Below are 24,512 nucleotides of genomic sequence, written 5' to 3'. Positions count from 1 at the left end.
CCCTGCTTGGGTGTCCAGGCTGAGGCAGCACAGGTGTGTGCACAGGCACACGGGCACACACACACACACACACGCACACACATGTACACACACATGCACACACACCTGCACACACCCTCTCTGACTTTCACCTTTGAGGCTACAGAGGTCTAAGGAATCAGGGGAGGAGCCAGGAGAAGCCAAGGGGTTGGTGGGGTCCTATTCATGTTCCTGGTGAGTGTGTCTCAATCCCTCTCCCTGACGGGGACCTCACTGGACTGACGCCAGATTCCGCCTTCCCGGGTTTAGGTCTGTGGCTGAGGGTTCTTTGAGGCCCTCCTGGAACTCTGCTTTCAGTGATGAGGGGGATGAGGCACGTAGGCTTCAGGTTTGTCTGGACACAAACTTTATTAAAACGAGGCCAAAAGCACCATGAGGGACATTCGTGTTGACATCCCCATAGCACTTACGGAACTGTTTGTCTATTGCCTCTCCTTTTGAAAGCGGAGGATTTGTTTGACCAGTTACTTCTGTACTAATTACACTCTTGGGGAGGGAAAGGGGCCAGCAGGCTTCCTCTAAAGCCCCCTCAGAGCTGGGGTATGAGGTATGCTGTGCCTACACTTGGCCTGTAGCTGCTGAGGTGCAATTTAGGGCTCATGATGCATCCTCCCTGCAAAAACACCAGGCTTCTCCCCTGAGTGTGTTGTCTGGTGTCTCATGAGATTGGACTTCTGTGTAAAGCCTCGCCCACACTCCCTGCAAACATAGGGCTTCTGCCTGAGTGTGTTCTCTGGTGTTTGATGAGACTTGACTTATCTCTAAAGCCTCTCCCACACTCCCTACACACATAGGGCTTCTCCCCTGAGTGTGTTCTCTGGTGTTTGATGAGAACTGACTTATCTCTAAAGCCTCTCCCACACTCCCTACACACATAGGGTTTCTCCCCTGAGTGTGTTCTCTGGTGTTTGATGAGACCTGACTTATCTCTAAAGCCTCTCCCACACTCCCTGCACACATAGGGCTTCTCCCCTGAGTGTGTCCTCTGGTGTTTGATGAGACATGACTTATCTCTAAAGCCTTTCCCACACTCCCTGCACACATAGGGCTTCTCCCCCGAGTGTGTCCTCTGGTGTTTGATGAGAGATGACTTCTGTGTAAAGCCTCGCCCACACTCCCTACACACATAGGGCTTCTCCCCTGAGTGTGTTCTCTGGTGTTTGATGAGAACTGACTTATCTCTAAAGCCTCTCCCACACTCCCTGCACACATAGGGCTTCTCCCCCGAGTGTGTCCTCTGGTGTTTGATGAGAGATGACTTCTGTGTAAAGCCTCGCCCACACTCCCTACACACATAGGGCTTCTCCCCTGAGTGTGTTCTTTGGTGTTTGATGAGACCTGACTTATCTCTAAAGCCTCTCCCACACTCCCTACACACATAGGGCTTCTCCCCTGAGTGTGTTCTCTGGTGTTTGATGATACCTGACTTATCTCTAAAGCCTCTCCCACACTCCCTGCACACATAGGGTTTATCTCCTGAGTGTGTCCTCTGGTGTTTGATGAGACTTGAATTATATGTAAAGCCTCGCCCACACTCCCTGCAAACATTGGGCTTCTCCCCTGAGTGTGTTCTCTGGTGTTTGATGAGACCTGACTTATCTCTAAAGCCTCTCCCACACTCCCTGCAAACATAGGGCTTCTCCCCTGAGTGTGTTCTCTGGTGCTTGATGAGACCTGACTTATCTCTAAAGCCTCTGCCACACTCCCTGCACACATATGGCTTCTCCCCTGAGTGTGTCCTCTGGTGTTTGATGAGACTTGACTTATCTTTAAAGCCTCGCCCACACTCCCTACACACATAGGGCTTCTCCCCTGAGTGTGTCCTCTGGTGTGTGATGAGAGATGACTTCTGTGTAAATCCTCGCCCACACTCCTTGCAAACATATGGCTTCTTCCCTGAGTGTGTCCTCTGGTGTCTGATGAGATGTGACTTCCGTGTAAAGCCTTTCCCACACTCGCTGCACACATATGGCTTCTCCCCTGAGTGTGTCCTCTGGTGTCTGATGAGATGTGACTTCCGTGTAAAGCCTTTCCCACACTCCCTGCACACATATGGCTTCTCCCCTGAGTGTGTCCTCTGGTGTGTGTCGATATGTGACTTATCATTGAAGCCTTGCCCACACCCTCCATGATTGATTGTTACAATTTTTGACATTCTTACTCCCACAGATAATTTGCCTCTGTTCTTTGGATTCACGTCCTGGCCTGTGCTGGGCTCTTCCTCCATTATTCTCTCACGCTCACTGGAGCTCCCTATTTGTCTGTTGGGAGGCTTGAAAGAGTCCCTTGAAGTTCCCCTGTGCCTGATACTTTTAAGCAAAGGTTTGGAAGTTCCTTTGACCTCTTGACCTTCAGCTTTGTCATTCCACCCATGTGGACCAGGATGTTGCTGCTGCTGTTGATTTTGACGCTCTGGGCCGGGTTCCTCTGACTGGAGGTGTTTTCCTGCAGGTGCTCCTGGCAGAATCTCAGAGGGGTGATTGCGTTTCACATGTTGGCTGAGGAATGTCTGACTGGAGAAGGCCACAGAGCAGGAGGGACATGTGTGGATCTCTGGCTTTGGTTCTGCTGAAGGAGAAAATTTTGGTCAGGGCATGTGTGGGCAAGGCTGCCTGTGCCTTACGCTCTGTCTCCTGGTAAGACCTGTCTCCAGAATCATTCTGTGTTGACAGTGCAAGCTCTGCCTCCCACAAAGTGTTCCTTCACAGTCTACATTTCTTTTTCTTTGTCTGCACTACTCTTCTTCAGAAATCCAGAGACCCCATATCAAAGTCTTTTCTACAGCCCTGGTCAGTGTGGAACAGTGGATAGAGCCTCAGCCTGAGGACAGAAAGGTCGTGGGTTTGATTCCCATCAAGGGCATGTGCCTTGGTTGCAGGCTTCTACCCGGCCCGGGACCTGGTCAGGGATTGTGCAGGAGGCAACAAATCGATGTGTTCCTCTCACATTGATATTTCTCTCTGTCTTTCCCTCTGTCTTTCACTCTCTATAAAAATCAATGGAAAAATATCCTTGGGTGAGGATTGAAAAGAAAAAAGGTCTTACAGATCAAGGACCATCAGAAGCCATTTGACTCCTTATATGGGTTTGACTATCGTGACATTTCCATATACATGTATCTTCTAAGTCATGTTAAAGAGAAAAACCACAGGCCTGGCCAGGTATCTCAGTGGTTGAGCACCAACCCATGAACCAGGTCGTCACCAGTTTGATTCCTGGTCAGGGCACATGCCCAGGTTTTGTGCTCTATCCCAGCAGGAGGCAGCTGATCCATGTTGATATTTCTATCTCTCTCTTCATTTCCCTTCCTCTCTCTCTCAAATCAATAAAAATATTTAAAAATAGAGGAACAATAGGCCCCAACTAGCAATTGCTTCTCTCAGTTTTCCACAAATCTTAAAATGGAAATATGTCTTTCCTCACACAGTATTCCTACTTGATTTCTTTCAGTGTTAGCCTATTTCAAATACACTACAAAGTCCAGTTTCAAAATATCTCCCCAACCATGCCCTAGCCAGTTTGGCTCAGTGATAGAGCACCACCTTGGGGACTCCAGGCTCCTGGGTTTGATTCTAGTCAAGGGCACGTCCCTTGGTTGCAAGCTCAATCCCCAGCCCTGGTTGGGGTGCCCGTGGGAGACAAGCTATTGATGTTTCTCTCTCTGTCTCTCCCCCTTCTACTCTCTCTCAAAAAATAATCAGTGGAAAAATATCCTTGGGTGAGGATTAACAACAACAACAAAAATATTTCCCCAACCTGCTTCTTACACTCCTGACTCCCGTCCCTCTCCAGCCAGTCTGCCTTCCTCTCTCACTTGGAGTTGAAATAATCTCGGAGGGGATTCCCCACTGAAGTTTATTTTCCAAAAAATTTAACAAAGCATAGTTTTAGAACATGCCACTCTGCAGCTGAAAACTGCTCAATTGTCCCGTCTCACTCAAGAAAGTCCCCAGTATCTCAGCTTGGATCATAGGCACTGTATTTCCAGGCTGCTAGGCATCTGTCCAACCTCTGTTCTTACCCCCTGTACCGAGACTGAGATGGGAGTAGCCCTCAGCCAGCTCTACACCCCATCTCTTTCCTTCCCTGCACCAGCCACTCCTTCTGCCTGGGACCTTGTGACACAACTGTTGTAACTGTTGTCTCCTGAGAAAGCCTTCCCTTGACCTTTGCAATCCGACACACCCACCTTCCCCTCACAGTGATCCCTAGGCACTTGTCCTGGGCCCGTTTTCTCCAAAGTGCTAACCACTGTGTAATATTAAGCACATGCACATATGTCTGCCAGGGCTTCCCTCCTTCACCAGCCACCTGCTCAGGAGCAGTGATTCTGATCATAGTGTTGATCTGTATTTCCAGCTCCCAGAACTCTGGGTGGCACCGCGTAGGAATTCACATGGCAAGTCACAAAATAATGAATGAATGCATGTTAACACACACATTTCATTTAGAAATATGCAGTAAATGAAGAAGAAACAGCTAAAGTGTTAAAAAAAACAAACAAAACAACAACCCACAAACAACCACCTTGATAAGAGAGCTGGCTAAGTGCCTGAAACCTTTTTTTTTTTTTTTGCCTCTAACCCTTTCAGCACTATATGATGCTGTGTATTTTGTGCATGAAGAATTTTTTAAAATGGAACAAATATAGCCCCTGGCCAGTGTGGCTCAGTTCGTTGAGCATTGTCCCATTCACCCAGAGGTAGCCAGTTTGATTCCTGGTCAGGGCACATGTCTGGGTGGTGGACTTGATCCCCAGTAGGGATAATGCAGGAGGCAGCAGATTGATATTTCCCTCCCTCTCCCTTCATCTCTGTCTCTAAAACCAATAAAAGCATATTTTTAAAAATTAGAACAAAAATAAAAATATTAAAATTGTTCCTAAGAATCAAAAACCTATGTGATGAGCCATCAATTTCTGAAGCATCTGATTTGAAGCTTTGCTGACTCTAGAGTGGAGTTTACTCTACTTGAGAGTTGGAGCATGAAAACTTCTAAGAATTCTTTCTTTCCATGTTGAAGAAGAGTGGTGCCCACCTCTCCTGGCCACAAGCTCTGTCTTCCACTTGCTGCCCCTCTTGATGCCCAGCTTTTGGCCATACTCTTCTCCATACCAGACCAGCAGCTCACAGCCCGTCCTCACGACCCGGCAGGTTCGGTAGAAAATCTGCCTGTGATATTGAAAGGCCACCAGGTTCTGTTCTTGGTCATCCCGGGCGCAGTTCACATACCTGGCGTTGAGGCAGATGAAAGGAAAGAAAACCACAGGCGATGAGTTTCCACTACCTGTCATATTCGTGCCCAGCTCCTCACTGAAGCTTAAGGCCCTCAGCACTGATGGCACCCACACCCATGCTCCTGGGGAAACTTCTGTTCAATATCCAAGCCTCTGTCACAATGTCATGTGAATTCCTGTCTCTAAGTCCTGCTCACAGTGCTCATCCTGCCTAATGCCATTTCCAAAGCCTCATTGCAGACTTCCCCATCAAACCTGGTGACCTCTAGCTTCTCTAAGCTGTAAGTCAGGTTCTGTGTTACACCACAGAACTCGGGGCTTAATCTAGGACTCACATCATTCAACACTCAGTCCAAGTCTACCTTCTCTTCAGAGGCCTTTGTCGAGTCTCCCCACACTTTATTGAAGGCATCATTCAGTTGCCTCCCCCAGGTTCCCACAGAAACGTGGAGGTCTCTCTGTCTTAGAAAAATAACACAGAACAATAGTAGTTTATTCATAATCTGTCTCCCCTGACACAAGAGAGCCCCTCAGGAAAGGGCCATGAGCACTATTACTCTGCAGGCTCCAACACCCAGTTGTAGTTAGAACTGAGTCTGGGATGATGTGCTGCCCTCACAGGTTTAGACTATCCTTAGTTCAAGGCTATCTGGGCACTGGGCACTTCTTGAAAAATAGGAAAATTAGAGTTAAATGTTTATGAAATAAAATGTTTCATGTCCGTCTGCAGTAAGTCCTCCCTAGGGTCATGGACTGTGTAATCTGTGTAAGTAATGGATTCCTTCCTCTAAACTGGAACATAGTAGGTGTTTAACTAATGTCCATTAGATAAATCACAGAGTAATACAGGGTCCTCAAGGTTTTCCCAGTCAGTGCCCAAACCAGAGACTTCTATTTTGAGGACATATGCTATACTTTTACCTCCTTTTTTCCTAAGTGTCTCTAGATGTTAAAGATCACTGTATGGAGAAAAAAGGGGAACAGAGAACTGAGGGAGACCATTAGGGAGGCATGATGGGAAGGACAGACATGTGGGTTGTGAGGCATGAGTATCCACTCTGGCACCCAGAAGCCTAGTGACCTTACCTCATCCAGTTGGCCTGAGATGTATCCTTTCCATCCACATACTCATAGCAGTTTCTCCCTTTGGTGATCTGCATTTCAGGAAAAGAAGTTAAAGGCCGTGTTGTGTGTGTGTGTGTGTGTGTGTGTGTGTGTGTGTGTGTGTGTGTGTGTGTGGTTGTGTGTATATAATAGAAGAATTACTTTATTCTACTGTCATCAAATCTCTTTCAGCCTGCATGGTGATTCAACTGCCAATGGTGATCACAGGATATTTTTCTTACTCATCATCTACACGTCGGAATTGATTTGTCCACTAAGCAGGAGCCCCCAAGGGAGGAGTCTGTACCACTTTGCTCCCATTTACCCTCTGATCCTTAGAGAGGAGCTCCATGTTCATGCAAAGTCCGCCCAGTACACAGAGCTAACTAACCATATGGTCCCCATCCATGTCCTAGCATGTAGAAGGTGGGGGCCCCCCAAGCCACAGGAGGGACGGGGAAGCCAGAGGACAGGGAAGAGGTCAACTTCTCACCAGCCAGGAGTAGCCGCTGTTGGCTGTGGCTTCATCTTCTGTGATCTGACCCTCATAAGGGCCAAAGTGCAGGCCCTCGGGCAGATCACATTCCTCATTCCACACTCCAAGCCCAGCCTCAGGGATGCCTGATGGTCCGATTCTCAACCCAGGGGGCAGAGTGAGGGCTGAGCGGTTGGCATGCCCCTTGTCCGCGGCACTGTCTTTTACAAACGTAGGAGGCCCATGCACAGCACAGCTGTCAATGAAGAAGTTCTGACACTTCTCACAATCTGGAGGCAAGAGCAACAGGGAAGAGGGAGGGTGCAGTGCATGTTCCTGGACATGAAGAGCTTCGGAAAGAGCTCACATCAGTGAGCCTCAATCCTGTACTCCCGGTCACGAGAGGAAGGGAATGATTTGGGCACCCAAAGACCAAGTGAAATTCTTGCATCAAGACATAACATGCTCCTTGGTGAGGGTGAGCTTACATAGGTAGTCATCGTCCTGGGGCTCGCTGACCTCTTGGTAGACACAACACTTCCTCTCTCGTAGGCTATACATCTTCACTTCGATCTCCTTTCTCCTGAGGTCTACATGGGAGAAGGGCAGGTGACTGAGGGGATGAGGCCTGGAACATTAGTCCCTATCTTATCAGAAAACACACAATGTCCTACCATCAAATGATCGCCTGTTCTATTATAGTATGTGGTATTTTCCTCCATTAACTAAAAGACTAGCACTCCACACTGACTATTGGTGGCTGATTCAATTTTAGTTTCTAGATGATCCCATTCTGAGGTTCAACCTCCCAAGCTTTGGTCACTCATAAAGTATGTATTGAGGGAACATTATGCGTTAGGCACTGAGTAAAGACCTGGGCACACAACACCAAGAGAATATGGTTGCTATTATCACAGATGGATTTATTGGACAACTTGCATGTGTCAATTGTTTAAGGTTTAATTTAATGCTATCAAACTATATGTGGCCCATGTTTCCTTATGTTCACTTTACACATTAGCATTCAGGAGCTCAGAGAGTTGGTAAGATTAGCTCAAAGCTTCAGCGCTAACTCCAGTTTCAAATCCAGGCCTATGCAAAGTCCACCCCACATACCTAGGCTATACTGATTAGCCTTTCTAGAAGAATTAGTGAAACTGAAATCTCCAAATTATGTAACTTACCCAATTTCGATCTAGGGTGCTGTCCAGAGGGACTTGCTTCTCCAGGAGGGGGCACTGGTTTCTGAGTCTGCTCTGAGCCACTGGTGGTCCACAAATTTGCTGTTCCTGACAATTCCTTCAAAGTAGACTCATTACTTAATGACGTCCTGGACTTTGCCTTCAATGTGGAAGTCCCATATTAAAAGGTAACATGCATTTATTTAATTATGTAGGGTTTATGATATATTTTCACATACATGACTTCAATGAACACTTCAACAACTCTGAAATACCTGGGAAGTATGAATATTAGAGGAAAAAGAAATGGCCAATGTGGGTTGTGAATTGAAGACTAGAACCCATGCCTTAAGGATCTTTTTTTTTTTTTTTATAGAACAGTGAGAGTGAAAGATACTGATAAGAAAATAAGTCATAGTTGGGCCCTAACCAGTGTAGCTCAATTGATAGAGTGTCAGCCTGCGGATTGAAGGGTCCTTAGTTCTATTCCGATCAAGGGCCAGTGACTTGGTTGCAGGATCCTCCTCCCTGGCCCATGCCCTGGTCTGGACTTATGCAGGAGGCAACCAATCAATGTGTCTCTCACATTGATATTTCTCTCTGTCTCTCCCTCTCTCTTCTATTCTCCCTAAAAATCAATGAGAAAATATCCTTGGGTGAGGATTAAGAATAAAAAAGAAAGAAAGAAAAATAGTTGGCAGAGCCCTGGCTGGTGTAGCTCAGTTGGTTGAACTGAAGGGTTGCCGGTTCCATTCCCGGTCATGGTACATGTCCTGGTTATGGGTTAGATCCCAGGTGGGGGTCTGTGTAGGAGGCAACCGATCCATGTTTTTCTCTCTCACTGATGCTTCTCTCCCTCTCCCTTCCTCTTTCTCTCTAAAATCAATAAAAACATATATTTTTCAAAAGAAATGGCTGGCAGAAACCTATCATGAAAATAAGGAAAATTATGCTAAAACTAGAGACCCAGTGCACGAATTCATGCACCAGCGGGGTCCCTCATCCTGGCCTGTGGGATCAGGCCAAAACTGGCTCTCCTACATTCCCCGAGAGGTCCTGGATTGCGAGAGGGCACAGGCTAGGCTGAGGGACCCCACTTGGGCACGATCGGGGCTGGGGAGGGACGCGGGAGGTTGGCCAGCTGGGGAGGAACCGCAGGAGGACTCCAGGGTGTGTCCGGCCATCTCGCTCAGTCCTGATCAGCTGGACCCCAGCAGCAAGCTAACCTATAGGTCAGAGCGTCTTCCTCCTGGTGATCAGTGCACGTCATAGCAACTGGTCTACCGGTTGACTGTCTGCCCCTTGGTGGTCAGTGCACATCATAGCGAGCAGTTAGTGGCTTTAGCATGTCATCATCATATTATGCTTTGATTGGTTGAACGGGCGACTGGACACTTAGCATATTATATAGGATGTGCAAATTAGTATATCACGGAAAGAATATTTGTAATTAGAGTAGTTGGATCCCACCAATTCTGTTTGAATATGGTTGTGCTACTAGCTAGTTCTCTTCATTTTTCCTGACCTATAACATGCTAATTCTTAATGTTATAATGAACATGACATATAACGGTGTTCACCAAAGCGTTCTGTGAGCTCTTTGGTAAAGTGTGAATGTCAAATTACAGTCCTGCTATCAATGAACCTCTCAGTCGTCTCTGTATTTGAAATCACATGTAAATTATCTTCATTATTTTTTGACCCTAGTCTAGTTTAATTTGTAAATTTTAAAGCACTCTTTCAGCCAACATTCAGGGGCCCTCAGGGACCCTGAGCTGGGCCTGGGACTTCTGGAAGAGAAAAATCTGGTGTGAACCAAAGAGCTCACAATGCAGACGTAGGCAGGCGGAGCAAATGATTCAAACAAGATGACACTGGCCTAATTAGAGCTCAGAGAAAGAAGCCATGCTTCTTACTGGAATGAGCATTCAAAACCAGTTCCAGATGGATGAGCTTCTATTGAATAGTGTGCCATCTCTATGAAGTTCTTAAGTCACTTTATTTATTGTTTCTCAATTGTCAAACCTGAAGCTCCCCAGAGTTGAGAGATGCTTTCTTTTATTTGACCAGGAGGCTCTGATGCTGGGGTTCCTATGTCCTTCTTCATGGGGGACCATTCACTGTGCAAACTGCCTATATGTCAGTAAGCTTCCGCGAGTCGGAAGTCTTAGTGCATCTCTCACGGCAGCATAGTGTTTGGAATCATCAGTCAGTGAAAGATGTAATCATGTATGGATAAGACAGTGGAAACTGCATAAAAGTATGGAAATTTTAATGAGCTTGTAAGTGGTTTAGAGATGAAGCTATGGATTAGAGTGCATGCCCACCAATACTGTGATCTCAGACATATAATCAAACACTTGTATATGTCTGAAACCTCAGTTTCCTCATCAGAAACGGTGATAGTTATAGTAACTACCTCATAGGGTTGTGGTAAGGTTTAAGTGAGTTTATTCATGTAGAATTCTTAGAGTCTGAAGCATTGTGAAGATAAAACCCGTGGCAGCTACTATTGTAGCTGATGTTATTAACGACTGAGATGATATTGGGCATTTTGTTGAAGAGGTCAGGAAAGAAAGGTGGCAGTTTCTAGGCTGCACTCTGATTTTTTCTCCTCTTCCCTGCATTTGCATCCAGGAGGAAGAATTTCTTTTCAACAGGATTTGGGGAATACTCACCTTCTGATGTTTATTCTGTTCCACTCTGAAGGCCACCCAAGAAGGTTTAGCTAAAAGATGGTGAGAAATCAATAATACATATAAGTTCAGAGAGGAAGGGAGAGGGCGAGGGAGAGAGAGAGAAACATCAATGATGATAGAGAATCATGGATTAGCTGTCTCCTGAACAACCCACAGCAGGGATCGAGCGCACAACCTGGGCATGTCCCCTGACTGGGAATCGAACTGCGACTTCGTGGTTCATAGGTCGATGCTCAATCTCTGAGCCACGCCTGCCGGGTCAGAAATCATGTTTGGTTGGTAATTATTTCAAAATCTGGGGATTCTTATTTTTTCAGAATTCTGAATCAGAGAGTGATCTACGGACAGACCAAGGATGATTGGAAATGTTTTTTGATGTTTCATTAGGCTTATGCTTTTATTAGGAGCATCAGCTAATTTTCTTAAAATGTTTAAAAATAGACAAAACCCCATCTGTATTTCATCCTCTGTTCAATATATATATATATATATATATATATATATATATATATATATATATATATATATATATATATATATATATATATTTAAATTGGCCTAGCCGTGGCTGGGTGGCTCAGTTGGTTGGAGTATTGTCTTGTACACCACAAGGTTTCAGGTTTGATCTGTATTGGGGTGTACACAGGAGGCAACGGATAAATGTTCCTCTCTCACATTGATGTTTCTGTCTCCCTTTCTGTCTCTCTCCTTTCCTCTCTCTAAATTCAATGAATATCCTTGGGTGAGGATTTAAAAAATAAAATTGCCCTAAACAGCAAAAAAAAAAAAAATTGGCCTTTCATGACACACATATAATGACAGTCACGTAACTGCAAAGAATCTCTACTCTGCAACCTGGCCCTTTCTCCTCTCTGCCTTCTGTCTTCACACTGGCCTTGTCCAGTCCAATGGCACCAGGACCACCTTGCCTCCTTTCTTTCTTATCCTTCCTCCTTTGCACATGTGGACTGTGCCACCTTTCCTAATCACTAGATTCTGATCAGCATCACACAGTCTTAGGAACAAAGACTCAGGTCTAGTCACCACAGAAACAGAGTTTCGGGTAAGTTAGAGATAACGTCGTGACTTCAGCTATGTTCCAACCTCTGACCCATGGAACTACAGACCCTACCAACCCGACTTTCATGAAACCTGGCAGATGATGCCATGGCTGACATGGAACCTGATACAACAGTGAACTACTTCCTACCCTGGCCCACAACCCAACCCCCTAACTACCATGAGTAATAATTTTCCCATATGTCCCCATGCAGGTCTTAGAGCACTGCTCACCCGTCAGACCTTCCTCCTTCTATGTGATGACAACTCTTCTGAATTAGTTATTTTTTACTCACTTTTATATTTTTGTATACTTGTTTGTTAATGTTCTATATCTATATAATTATATTATTATTCTTTATTTTATTTTATTTTATTTTATTTTATTTTATTTTATTTTATTTTATTTTATTTTATTTTATTTTATTTTATTTTATTTTATTTTATTTTATTTTATTTTATTTTATTTTATTTTATTTTATTTTTTGTTGATCTGTTTCTTATCAGTTTGTAAGTACTAGGTGAATTAGGTTATTACATTTGTTCCTCTTTTTTCCCCCCATAACTCCCCTCTTCCCAGTTCCCACCCCACCCTCCGCCCTCACTCCCCACCCACTGTTCTCATCCATAGGTGCACGTTTTTTGTCCAGTTTCTTCCCGCATCTCCCACGCCCCTTTCCCCCCAAGAATAGTCAGTCCCTTCTCTTTCTATGTCCCTGATTCTATTGTGATCACCAGATTATTTGTTCACTTGATTCTTAGATTCACTTGTTGATAGATACATGTTTGTTGTTCATAATTTGTATCTTTACCTTTTTTCTTCTTCTTCCTCTTCTTAAAGGATACCTTTCAGCATTTCATATAATACTGGTTTGGTGGTGATGAACTCCTTTAGCTTTTCCTTATCTGTGAAGCTCTTTATCTGACCTTCAGTTCTGAATGATAGCTTTGCTGGATAAAGTAATCTTGGTTGTAGGTACTTGGTATTCATCACTTTGAATATTTCTTGCCATTCCCTTCTGGCCTGCAAAGTTTCTGTTGAGAAATGAGCTGACAGCCGTATGGGTATTCCCTTGTAGGTAACTGAGTTTCTTTCTCTTGCTGCTTTTAGGATTTTCTCTTTGTCTTTTGCTCTTGGCATTTTAATTATGATGTGTCTTGGTGTGGCTCTCTTTGGATTCCTTTTGTTTGGGTTCTCTGCGCTTCCTGGACCTGTAAGTCTATTTCTTTCACCAGGTGGGGGAAGTTTTCTGTCATTATTTCTTCAAATAGGTTTTCAATATCTTGCTCTCTCTCATCTTCTGGCACCCCTATAATTCTGATGTTGGTACGCTTGAAGCTGTCCCAGAGGCTCCTTACACTATCTTCATATTTTCAGATTCTTTTTTCATTTTGCTTTTCCAGTTGTGTGTTTTTTGCTTCTTCGCATTTCGAATCTTTGACTTGATTCTTGCGCTACTCTGGTCTGCTGTGGGGTGTCTGTACAATATTCTTTATTTCAGTCAGTGTATGCTTAATTTCTAGTTGGTTCTTTATCACAATATCGACGATCTCATTAGATTTCTTGAGAATCTCACTACATTTATCGGCGGTCTCACCAGTCTTTTCGAGGGCCTGACTCAGTTTATCGGCAGCTTCTAGACAGTTCTTGAGAGACCTTAAAAGTGTGGTTTTGAGCTCTATATCTTCCATTTCTGACATTTGCATCCTGTTTCTTTGTCTCCGCATTTTTTTATCTTTTCTTGGTGCACCCCCTAGTGGTCTTTGTGCGCAGTCTTGTTGTAGTTAAGCCTTGATTGTTGTCCGTTGGCAATAACGGGGGTGATTTGACCTCCAGGCTAACTGGCTATGAGAGTCAGCTGTGTCTGCAGTGGGAGAGCTTTTGTGCTGGATCTCTAGGGCGGTGCTAATCTAGCGTTTGCCTGAGGCTATGCGGCAAATGGCTCTTTGCAGGGCTTGGGCGGGGCGGGTCCCTGGGGATCTGCAGGGCGGGCTGCAGTGCGCAGTTATGGCTGCTCTCAGTTCCGTCCCTAGGGGCTCTGCCTCACAGACTCCCAGCAACTGCTGCAAACCTCGGAGAGAAAGCTGCCTTCGAGTTCCGACCGAAGCCAGACAGTCCCGCTTCTCCTGTTTGAATCTGGGTCCCTAGAGACTTGCCCGGATCTGGAGCTCAGAGTCAGAAACTCCCTCCCGATTGAAAACAACAACCTCACACTCCGAACCTGAGTATTTCACTTCAGCACTGCGCCTCCTCTGAGTCTGGGTATGATATTCTCTTTCCTCCTAGTTGTAGAATTTCCACTCAGCTAGCCTTCCTGTGGTTCTGGATGATGTCCGTTCTGTCTTTTAGGTGTACCCTTGAATTGGTTGTTCGAGGCAGCAATCTCCTGCGTTAACCTATGCCGCCATCTTGGTTTCCAGGCTTTATTTTATTTTTTTCCATCACCATTTATCGCCCTCTACTATTATTTTTTAATCCTCACGTGAGAATATATGTTTATTGATTTTAGAGAGAGAGGAAGAGAAAGAAAGAGAGGGAAACATAGATATGAGAGAGAAACATCGATCACTTGTAGCCCATACACACCCCTACTGGGGGTGGAACCCAAAAATGTTTGGTGTATGGGAGGATGCTCCAACCAACTGAGGCACCAAGCAATGGCTATTTATTTATTTTTATTTTGAAAGAATGTTTATTAAAGCTGGGGACAGTGAAACAAGGAAGGACTTAGGATAGAAGCAGCAGCAGGAGAGCGCCTAGGCTGGGCTGCTGTGTTGCTCTAGAAAGGTTAAAGGAAAGAATTCAGCCTAGGCGGGCTGCTTTGGCTCATTGGAAAGTCATAGCAAAGGGGCCTTGGAGCCAGGTTCAGGGGGTTAGCCTGAATGACCTGCCACTGCCCATACTCCCTGGTGCAAGTCTCCTGGGTCTCTTAGTTTAGGAGATGCACACCTAGTGGGGGGGAGTAGAGGGGAAAGGGTGAGGGGTGTGTGTGCTCCCAGAGAGAGAACAGCTTAAGAAAATTATATATATATATATATATATATATATATATATATATATATATATATATATCCTATCTAATAAAAGAGAAACATGGTAATTGGCATACGACCACTACCCTTCCCATTGGCTAATCAGGGCAATTTGCAAATTAACTGCCAGCCAAGATGGCGGCCGGCAGCCAGGCAGCTTGAAACTAACATGAGGCTTGCTTGCTTCAGTGACAGAGGACTCCAAAATTCCCTGCCTGCCGCTGCAGGCCTCTGACCTGCAACTCTAAGCAACTATGTAACAAATATAGAAGCTAAACAAAACCCCAGAAACCTGCTTTAGTCCTGGGCTTCAGCCAGCAGGATCACAGCATTGTAAGCAAAGGCCAGAAACCTACTTTCAGCAGTGGAGGCCTAAGAGCTGGAGCCAAACCTCAGAGCTAAAGCTGGCCCAGAATAAAAAAAAAAAAGAAAAGAAAAAAAGGAGTGGTTGGGAGCTTCAGTCACCCCCAGCCTGAAAACAGCCCTCAGCCCCTCACCCAGACTGGCCAGGCACCCCAGTGGGGACCCCCACCCTGATCCAGGACACCCTTCAGGGCAAACCAGCCAGCCCCACCCATGCACCAGGCCTCTATCCTATATAGTAAAAGGGTAATATGCCTCCCGGCACCGGGATCAGTGTGACGGGGGCAGCGCCCAAACCCACTGATCGCCCTGCGGCTCTGTGTGTGACAGGGGCCGGGGCCACAACCCCCCAGCCTCCACATGGGCCCTGCTCTGTGTGTGACGGCGTAGAGCCATAACCTCCCCATCGGCCCTGCCCTGAGTGTGAGAGTGGCGGCGCCCCAACACCCTGATCAGCCCTGCTCTGTGGGTGATAGAGGGCCGCACCCCAAACCCCTGATGGGCCCTGCTCTGGGAGTGACAGGGGGCAGCGCCCCAACCCCCTGATTGGCCCTGCTCTGTGCGTAACAGGGTACAGAGCCCCAACCCCCCTGATAGGCCCTGCTCTGTGAGTGACAGGGGGCAGTGCCCCAACCCCTGATTGGCCCTGCTCTGTGTGTGACAGGGGGTGGTGCCGCAACCTTCCCATCGACCCTGCCTTGAGTGTGACAAGGGGCGGTGCCCCAACCCCCCAATCGGCCCTACCCTGAGCGTGACTGAGGGTGGCATCGCAACCTCCTGATCGCCCTGCTCTGTGCATGACAGGGGGCGGCACCCCAACTCCCCAATCAGCCCTGCTCTGAGCCCAACCAGGGGCTGCACCTAGGGATTGGGACTGCCCTCTGCCACCCGGGAGCAGGCCTAAGCCAGCAGGACGTTATCTCCCAAGGCGTCCCAGACTGTGAGAGGGCACAGGCTGGGCTGAGGGACCCCCCCCCCCCATGCACAAATTTTTGTGCACCGGGCCTCTAGTATATATATACTAGAGCACCATTGCAGGAAATTTTTAAATTTATGTACCGGGAATGGCGGCGGGGGGGGGGGCAGGGGGGGTGGGAGGGGGATTCCTCACCCCGGCCTGTGCCCTCTGCGCCTCTGACAGTCTGGGAGCCCTGCGATCCATCGCCTTCAGATGGAGGACTGGTTCAGCAGCCCCAGCTGTGCATTGGTGGCCTGGGCCTCCCTCTTTGGGGTGACGGGGAGCCCCCATTGATCACCCAGTGGCTAGTGGCTAGTGGCCTGGGCCTTTCTCTGCAGGGCATCATGGGGGATGGTGGGGCCGGACCAATTGTGTTTTACAGGCCTTGGCTGGCCTGACGCCAGTGAGTGTCAGAGCCTGGTCATCTGGCCAGTCCTTCAGCTGGTCCTCCCTGGATTTGCATATTATGGTTTTATTATTGTAGATTTGGGGGGTGGGTCTGGGTGAAGGTGAGAAAAGGGGGAGAAATGGGGGAACTTCTGTGATAGTGTCAACACTAAATCTGTATATAATTATTGTTACACATTGAAAGAGGTTCTCTGACCCTGGCCAGTGTGGCTAAGTGGTTGAGCCTCGACCTATGAACCGTGAGGTGGGGGGCCGGCAGGAGGCAGCGATGGAGGTTCCTCTCTCTCTCACTCTCTCTCTCTCTCTCTCTCTGTAAAATAAATGATTCATAAAAAGGGGTTTATGTGAACAGCCCCTGGTGTGTAACTGCTCTGCCTCTTGCTCCTCCCCGGTAACTCCTGAGAGCCCGCCCGACCAACACCTGGTCGGGGTCAGGCACCTGCACGCCCTCCGCCCGCACCTCGCGGCCTCGGGGTCCACTCTTCATCCGAGTCCTCGGAGTCCTCCGCCCCGTGCCTGGCTGTTCTGCCGCGGCGACTCATGAAGGCGGGTCGAGGGGCCCTGAGACCTGGAAGGAGAGAAAGAAAGAGTCTGTCCTGCGGGCGAAGAGCTGAGGGATGAACAGCAGAGCCAGCGCCGAGCGGGGCGGAGCCGGGGCCCTGGACGGAGCCCCCCAACCCCCCGCGGCCCCGCCCCCCCCTCCGGGTCACCAATGCTGAGGAGCGCCTCCTAGTTGCTCTTCACGTTCCGGTGCCGGGCTGGCTCCCAGGCGCCCATCTGCGCCCACTCCTCCCGGGAGAAGTAGTGGGCCCACTCCTCCCGGGAGAAGTAGATGGACACATCCCTGCAGGCGGCCCTGGGCTGGAGGAGAGACCGTCCGTCCGTCCGCCCCGGCCCGAGGGGGGGCGCCCCGCCTCCACCCCGTCCCCACCCCCGTCCCCACCTCCACCCCCGTGGACCCCCTCACCTTGGTTCTGTGCCCTGCTCTCCCCGCCTCCTCTCGGGCCGCTCCTGGGGGTCCCTGTCGGGGTTTATGGTGCCGCCAGCCCAGTCCCAGCAGGAGGCCGCAGTGCCTGTGTGAGGAGGAGGCGCTGACGAACCCGCTCCCGCCTCAGGACAGACTGGGACCGGGACCAGGTGGCCAGGGCCACAGCCATTAAGACCCACCAGGGGGCGCCTCCTTACCGCGGCGGCTCGCGAGGTCTCAGGGGGCGACTGAGGGGCGCGGTCAGGAGTCTGAGGGGCGGGGTCGGGGGGGGACTGAGGGGCGAGGTGGGGGGTGTGAGGGGCGCGGTGTGGGGGTCTGAGGGGCTTGGTCGGAGAGGACTGTGGGCACGGTGGGGGGTGTAAGGGGCGCGGTGCGGGGTGTGAGGGGCGCGGTCAGGAGTCTGAGGGGCGTGGTGGGGGGGGACTGAGGGGCGCGGTGGGGGGTTGAGGGCCCTGGGGGTGGAGGTGGAGGCGCCCTGACGTTGGGGGTGCTGTGCCGGGAGGAACCGGGTTCGGGAATGGCACCCGCGATCCCGGAGCAATGCACGCGGGAGGAGGCGCCTCAAGGGGCAGAGAAGTCACGGGCTGAGGAGATGGGCCCGCGGGACACAATCCGGGTCTTTCTGGCCAGGAAACTTGGGGAGCTCGGGTGAGAGGATTTGGGCTCCTGCACAGAGATTTGGGGTCTCAAGGACAGGCTTCAGGGTTTCGGGTCTCGGAGGTGGGGATTTGGTCTTTCTGGGGTGCCGTGGTTAGGGAGCCCGGGCTCGGGGTGTGCTGGGTCTGAGCTTTGGGGGATTGAGCGTTCCTCTGGGCGCGGAGCCCGGGGGTCCTCCGGGTTAGCGGACTTGGGGTGCGTGGAGGCTGACAGAGTGGTTTCCTCTCGGGAGGACACCCCGGGTCTTCGGCTGGGGGTTGAAGGCCGGCGGCAAAGGGGTTCCCACGCGAGGCACCCGTTTAACTGTGGGTCTCCCTGCGGCGCTGCGCACCTGGCCGAGGTCCCCTCAAACCCACGCGCTGCCCGCCGCGCGCTCCCGCCCTCAGGCTTGTGTGGCGGGGGGAGGGGGAGCTTCCCGCACCCAGAGCGTCAGAGGCAGCCGCCAATCAGTGATGCGGTCACAGGGCCCTGCCTGCCAATGGGCGGTCAGAAACGCGGAAAGGGCGGGGCGCAGGGTGCAGCCTTCCTGCCAGTCAATGGCAGAATCTTGTCGAAAGAGCCTGCCTTCCGCCCTCAACCCCTGGTGGTGATTGGCTACCCAGGGTCCTGCGAGTGTCTGTCAAGAAGCTTTCAGCCAGGCACGGCTGGGCGGTGTCCAGGGCTCGGATTCCTGTGGTTTCGCGGAGGGACCCCAGGAGCCCGGAGCCCCCCGCCCGGGCAGGTGTTGGGGTGACACATCCTTCCTGCCGCCTGACCCAGTCTGTGTTCCACCCGACGGTATTTAGGTCCCGGACTGTCTTCCAGGCGCGTGTGTTCGCTTCCTTAGCGAGAGGACCAGGCGGTAGGCCGGGAGTTGCCTTCTGGGAAACAGGGATTCCCACTAGACCACCGTTTCTCAACCTGTGGGTTGCGACCCCTTTGGGGGTCGAACGACCCTTTCACAGGGGTAGCTTAAGACCATCGAAAAAACACATATATAATTACATATTGTTTTTGTGATGAATCACTATGCTTTAATTATGTTCAGTTTGTCACAATGAAAATACATCCTGCATATCACACATTTACATGACGATTCATAAAAGTAGCGACATTACAGTGATGAAGTAGCAACGAAAATAATTTTATGGTTGGGGGCCAGCACAACATGAGGAACTGTACTAAAGGGTCGCGGCATTAGGAAGGTTGAGAACCACTGCCTTAAAGGAAGCTGTCAGCCAATTCCTTTGCGAAAACGATCCTCTGGGTCCCTCTTGTGGCCATTCAAAGAATAACACCTTATGCTTCTGTCCGTGGTTCTGAAATGTTAGCTAATGTCCCGTGAATTTGATGGAAAAGTCTACCCAACAAATCACAAACAAACAAAACCTACAGAAAACCCTACAAAATCATCGAGGCTGTCCAGGGTGCAATTATTCCTTCCCCGGATGGACTGAAGTCACGGGACTGGCTTTTGCACCCCTTCCTGTCCCAGCCCTGCAGAGGGAGGCCTTGGCTGCTGCACTGACATGGGGAAGCTGTGCGTTCAGTAATTCAGTCCGTAACCTAGAGGCTGCCATGATTGGAGCAGTCAGTCCTGGGGCGGCTGCCGTTACCAAGGCAGCCAGTACAGGACAGGTCTCCTTTCCTGAGGCAGCCAGTAACCCGGCAGCCGCTATGATTGCGGCAGCCAGTCCGTACAGCGAGGCGCAAGGGTATCGCAAGAACGTGTTATTACCACTAGACTCAGCGGCTTCTGTAGGGCATTACTGAGGCAGCTAGTACTCTGGAGGCTGCAATGATCAATGTAGCCTAGAGGCGGGCATTACTGAGGCAGTCCTTCCCCTGTAGGCTGCCATTATTGATGCAATCAGTACCAGGGAGGCTGTCATTGTTGATGGCACCTCCAGATGCAGGGTATCATGGGAACATGTTAGTAGCGCGAAAAAATTTCAATTTAAACTTTTGTGTTGAAACCCAGTATGTTTTTTTTTTTAAATATAGTTTTATTGATTTCAGAGATGAAGGGAAAGGGATAGAGATGGAAACATCAATGATGAGAGAGAATCATGGATCAGCTGCCTCCTGTATCACCCCCTCCCTACTGCGGATCCAGCCCGCAACCGGGGCATGTGCCCTGACCGGGAATCGAACCAGGGGCCCTTCAATACATAGGTTGACACTCTCCCCACTGAGGCACACTGGCCAGGGCCACAGTGGTTTTTTTTAGAAATATACATTTCTACTAGTTCAGAAAGGAAGAGAGAAAGATCAATGATGAGTGATCATCATAGATTGGCCGCCTTCTGCCAGAAGAAAGAGTGACATTTGCTCTCATCTGCTAAGCAGAAGGAATAGGCCTGGCCAGTGTTGTTCACTGGTTAGACCTTCGGGTGCCCAGGGAAGGGTCGCTGGTGGGATTCCTGGTCCAGAGCACATACCTGGGATGCAGGCTTCATTGCCTGCCCCAGTCTGGGCTCTTGTGGGAGCCAAAGATGCATGTGTCTCTTGCATATTCATGTTTGCGTTTTTGTTTCTTCTCTATCCCCTCCCTCCCTCCCCCCCTCCCTCTGTCAGTAAAAACATATCCTCTGGTAAGAATTAACCAAAACATAAACAAGAAAAACCTACAAAGAAGGAAAAGCTTTGGAGGGTGTGAAAAAGCAGCATACCCCTAAAGAAAGGCACCATGATGAGCAGAGCATTCAGCTCCGCGGATGTTTTTCCAAGGAATGTGTCTATAAGATAAAAATAAAATGTATGAGTGTCTCTCAGCTGGCAAGATCCTGACACAACACGACGAGGCCATTCTAGCGCGGTCCTTGCAGGGTCTCCCAAGCCACCACGTTTGGGCGAGGCTCTGAGGGGGGGGCGAGGCCTGGACAAGCAGGGGAAAGCGAGGCGTGAAGGAGGCGGGGAATGGACAGAGGAGGGTCCTGCACGTGCTCTCCTCTACTGCGTTGTGTCGCTGCTCCCAGAGTCCCCCACACTGAGAAGATGGGAGCAGACTCACCCGGTGTCAGTGACCGAGGGACATACAGGCTGAGGGACACACAGACTGAGGGACACATAGACCGAGGGACACAGAGACCGAGGGACACACAGATAATCGAGGCCGCAGTGGCCTGGAGAGGTGACATCCGGGAACCTGTGACCACTGTGCTGGTTCCTTTTATCCTCCCAGATGTACCTTCTCAGAGGTTTTTGACTCCAGAACCCTGGATTCCATTTCCACAGACAGCACCTACTTCATGGTGACTCTGCCCAAGACCCAAGACCTCTCTGGACATCCATTCACACATCAGTTGTTTGAAAAGTGATCTCAAAGTTATTCTATATAGTTATTGTATGTATGAAAAATAAATCCGAGCCAAGCAGTCATCTGTGTGATGTATTCTACATTTGTATTATACATACATTTTATTTTAGAAAACGACATTTCCCGTACAAAGTTGCCTTCCTAAGTGTAATTAAGTGAGCATGTTAAAAACTTTGTAAGAGTGGCCCTAACCGGTTTGGCTCAGTGGATAGAGCGTCGGCCTGCGGACTGAAGGGTCCCAGGTTCGATTCCGGACAAGGGCACTCCCCAGTAGGGAGTGTGCAGGAGGCAGCTGATTGATGTTTCTCTCTCACCGATGTTTCGAACTCTCTATCCCTCTCCCTTCCTCTCTGTAAAAAACCAATAAAATATTAAAAAAAAAAACTTTGTAAGAGTGAATGTTTTACTTGGCAAATGTTTAGAAACTTGGTAAGTATTACTGTGTATCGCTGCCCAAGGAACTTTTGGGGGTCATGTGTTGTCACCAAAGCAGAATGTTTGCTAAATGACTGGTCCCCTTGTTGAGACAACCTTCATGGTTTTCCCTTCATTCTGTTATGAACCTATAGGCAGAAGGTAGAAGTAGGCTTGTACTGATGCCACAGCTCCCAGCTGCTGTGATGATGGAAACAGGCCTGATGCTCCAAGCAGCATGAGAACACCAGCAAGGTAAAGGCTCTCATCCCCCTGGCATGTAATCTACCCAGCCAGGGCCGCATTGTCTTTGTAGAAAGAGGTCATCCAAATAGCAACACACAGCCCAGCAAGCGAGGCTCAATGAGTGAGTGCTGACCTATGAACCAAGAAGTGCCCTTGATTCCTGGTAAGGCCACCCCCATCACCTGATTGTTTCTCTTTGTCTCCCTGTCCCTCTGTGTGTCAGATCAAGAACAACAGATTTAAAATAAAACTGGAAACTGTCAAATCTGCTCCTATCCTCCTCCCAATAGGTATCAGATTTTACCGAAAACACCCACCACTTGTCTTTCCTAGTCATTGTGAGAATTCCAGTTCATGAATGTTCACAGTATCTCAGTTTAAAACGTGTGTGCACATCTACACCCAAACAGCGGAGCATCGCATCCTGGACAATTTTCCATTTCCTTCCAAAGGAAGTGAGATGTGTCACACTGGACATGGAAACAAATGGTAGAAAAAGCTGGGCATGAAGTTAAAGGCTAATCATTGCAACCTGGGAAAGATGTATTCAACACATCAAGGCGTGACTAGTCAAACCAGAACCTTCCTGTATGTGGAGGTTTGGGCACGGGGACACCAACATTTTTAATGTGAATGAGGACTTGATTGTGCAAAGCTTTCCTTCACCCCCTGAGAGGTACTCACCAGAGGTGCTGAGCCACTTGGAAATGTGTGGTGTTTCAATGCGATGCTGGGGGTGGGGGTTTGCCCCTCCTGACCTGAGCGAGAGAGCCCACCTTCCAATGTGCACAGGGCCCCTGCTTGGGTGTCAACAGCTCCATGACTGTGGGCTGGCTCCTCCCGAGTCCGCTGAGACCCACAGAAAACAATATCCCAACTGGCAGATTTCTCCTGGTCCTGAGGTGTTTCAGGATTGGGTTAATGTGGGAAAACACGAGTATGAAGGTGAGGCTCAATGGTTGCTTCTGAGAGTTTCAGGTCACCAACCCAAGCCCTCAGTCACTGTAGGGAATGAGGTTTCCATTCTTCACATAGAAATGCCATCATTTTTTTAAATGTATTTTTTATTGATTTCAGACTGAAAGGGAGAAGAAGGGGGGGTGGAGAGAGAGAGGGAGAGAGAGAGAGAGAGAGAGAGAGAGAGAGAGAGAGAGAGAGAGAGAGAGAAACATCCATGATAGCAGAGAATCATGGATCTGCTGCCTCTTGCAGGCCCCACACTGGGGATCAAGCCCAAAAACCGAGCATGTGCCCTGACCAGGAATTGAACCCTGACCTCCTGGTTCATAGGTCGATGCTCAAGTGCTGAGCCATGCCAGCCGGGCGGGAGAGGGAAGGTTATGGTCCCAGGTCGTGGGTTTGGGTACCCCCTTCAGGAGCTCTCCTCCAGAAACAGGTGCGGTGCTAGGTCCCTCGGGCTGAGGGGTGACGGGCCCTCACTGCGTGTGCCTGCTCCCTGCATGGACGTCCGCTCTGTTGTAAGAAAAGCGGGGCCTCTGGTTGCTGGGGCCCCATCGCCTCCACAGGCAGATGCTTACCTGTTCCCTGGAGCCTCGCTGGACTCCCACACATGGGCCCATGAGGGTCGGTGCTCCTGGCCTCAGTGGACATTACCTGTGAACCGGTGGCCAGGAATGACCGACACGGCCTGCCTGCTCTGCTCACGCGGGTCCATGGCCCATCAGACTCCCCATAAGAAACGTGCAGTTAAGGATTTCAGACAGGTCAGGGGAGGGTGAGAACCGCAGACCCAGGTACAAGGCCAGGCACCAGGAGCTGCTGCGAGGTGGGCGTCGCACACACTGTGAGGTGAGGTGCACCCAGCAGCTCTCAGTAGGGTGGTGAGGGCCTTTGTCCTGGTCAATCTCAGTGCCACCTGCCCAGGCTTAGTGGGAGGGGGTGGCCGGGGGAGGAGCATGCCTGACCCCACGCCTCCTGCTCAGGCAGCCGAGTCCACGCAGAACAGTGGGGCTGCTTGAGCTCTATACTGGCTCCTCGGCCCCACTCCCTCTGCCGCCCTTGTCCACCTCAAGGCCTGGCAGACGCTGTTCACCGAGAGATGCGTGTTTTAACCACCCTGAGCCAGAGGCACCGGTGCTGACCCCACTCTGAATGACACTCCAAAGCCTGGGTCACCCTCCCGCTTTATAGTTTGGAAAGAGGCACAGAGAATTTGGGGGTCTTGCCTTAGGACACACAGTTGTGAGGGCAGAGCTGAGACTCAAACCCTTGTGGACAGACCTGGTGCCCACATGCTATGCCCCAGGCGAGACTGAGGCAGCACAGGGCCCCTGCTTGGGTGTCCAGGCTGAGGCAGCACAGGTGTGTGCACAGGCACACGGGCACACACACAC

The 24,512-nt window shown here is 49.5% G+C and overlaps 2 pseudogenes; one reads left to right on the top strand and one right to left on the bottom strand.

The window, feature by feature from the left end:
- LOC132225626 (histone-lysine N-methyltransferase PRDM7-like) overlaps positions 1-24,512 on the top strand; it is a 208,242-nt pseudogene that overhangs the window by 131,183 nt on the left and 52,547 nt on the right.
- Positions 1,010-23,833, bottom strand: LOC132225581 (histone-lysine N-methyltransferase PRDM9-like; annotated as a pseudogene).

The sequence above is a fragment of the Myotis daubentonii genome, chromosome Y (assembly GCF_963259705.1).
Source record: "Myotis daubentonii chromosome Y, mMyoDau2.1, whole genome shotgun sequence".
Taxonomy (NCBI): Eukaryota; Metazoa; Chordata; class Mammalia; order Chiroptera; family Vespertilionidae; genus Myotis; species Myotis daubentonii.
This window is presented reverse-complemented; position numbering and strand designations above follow the sequence as displayed.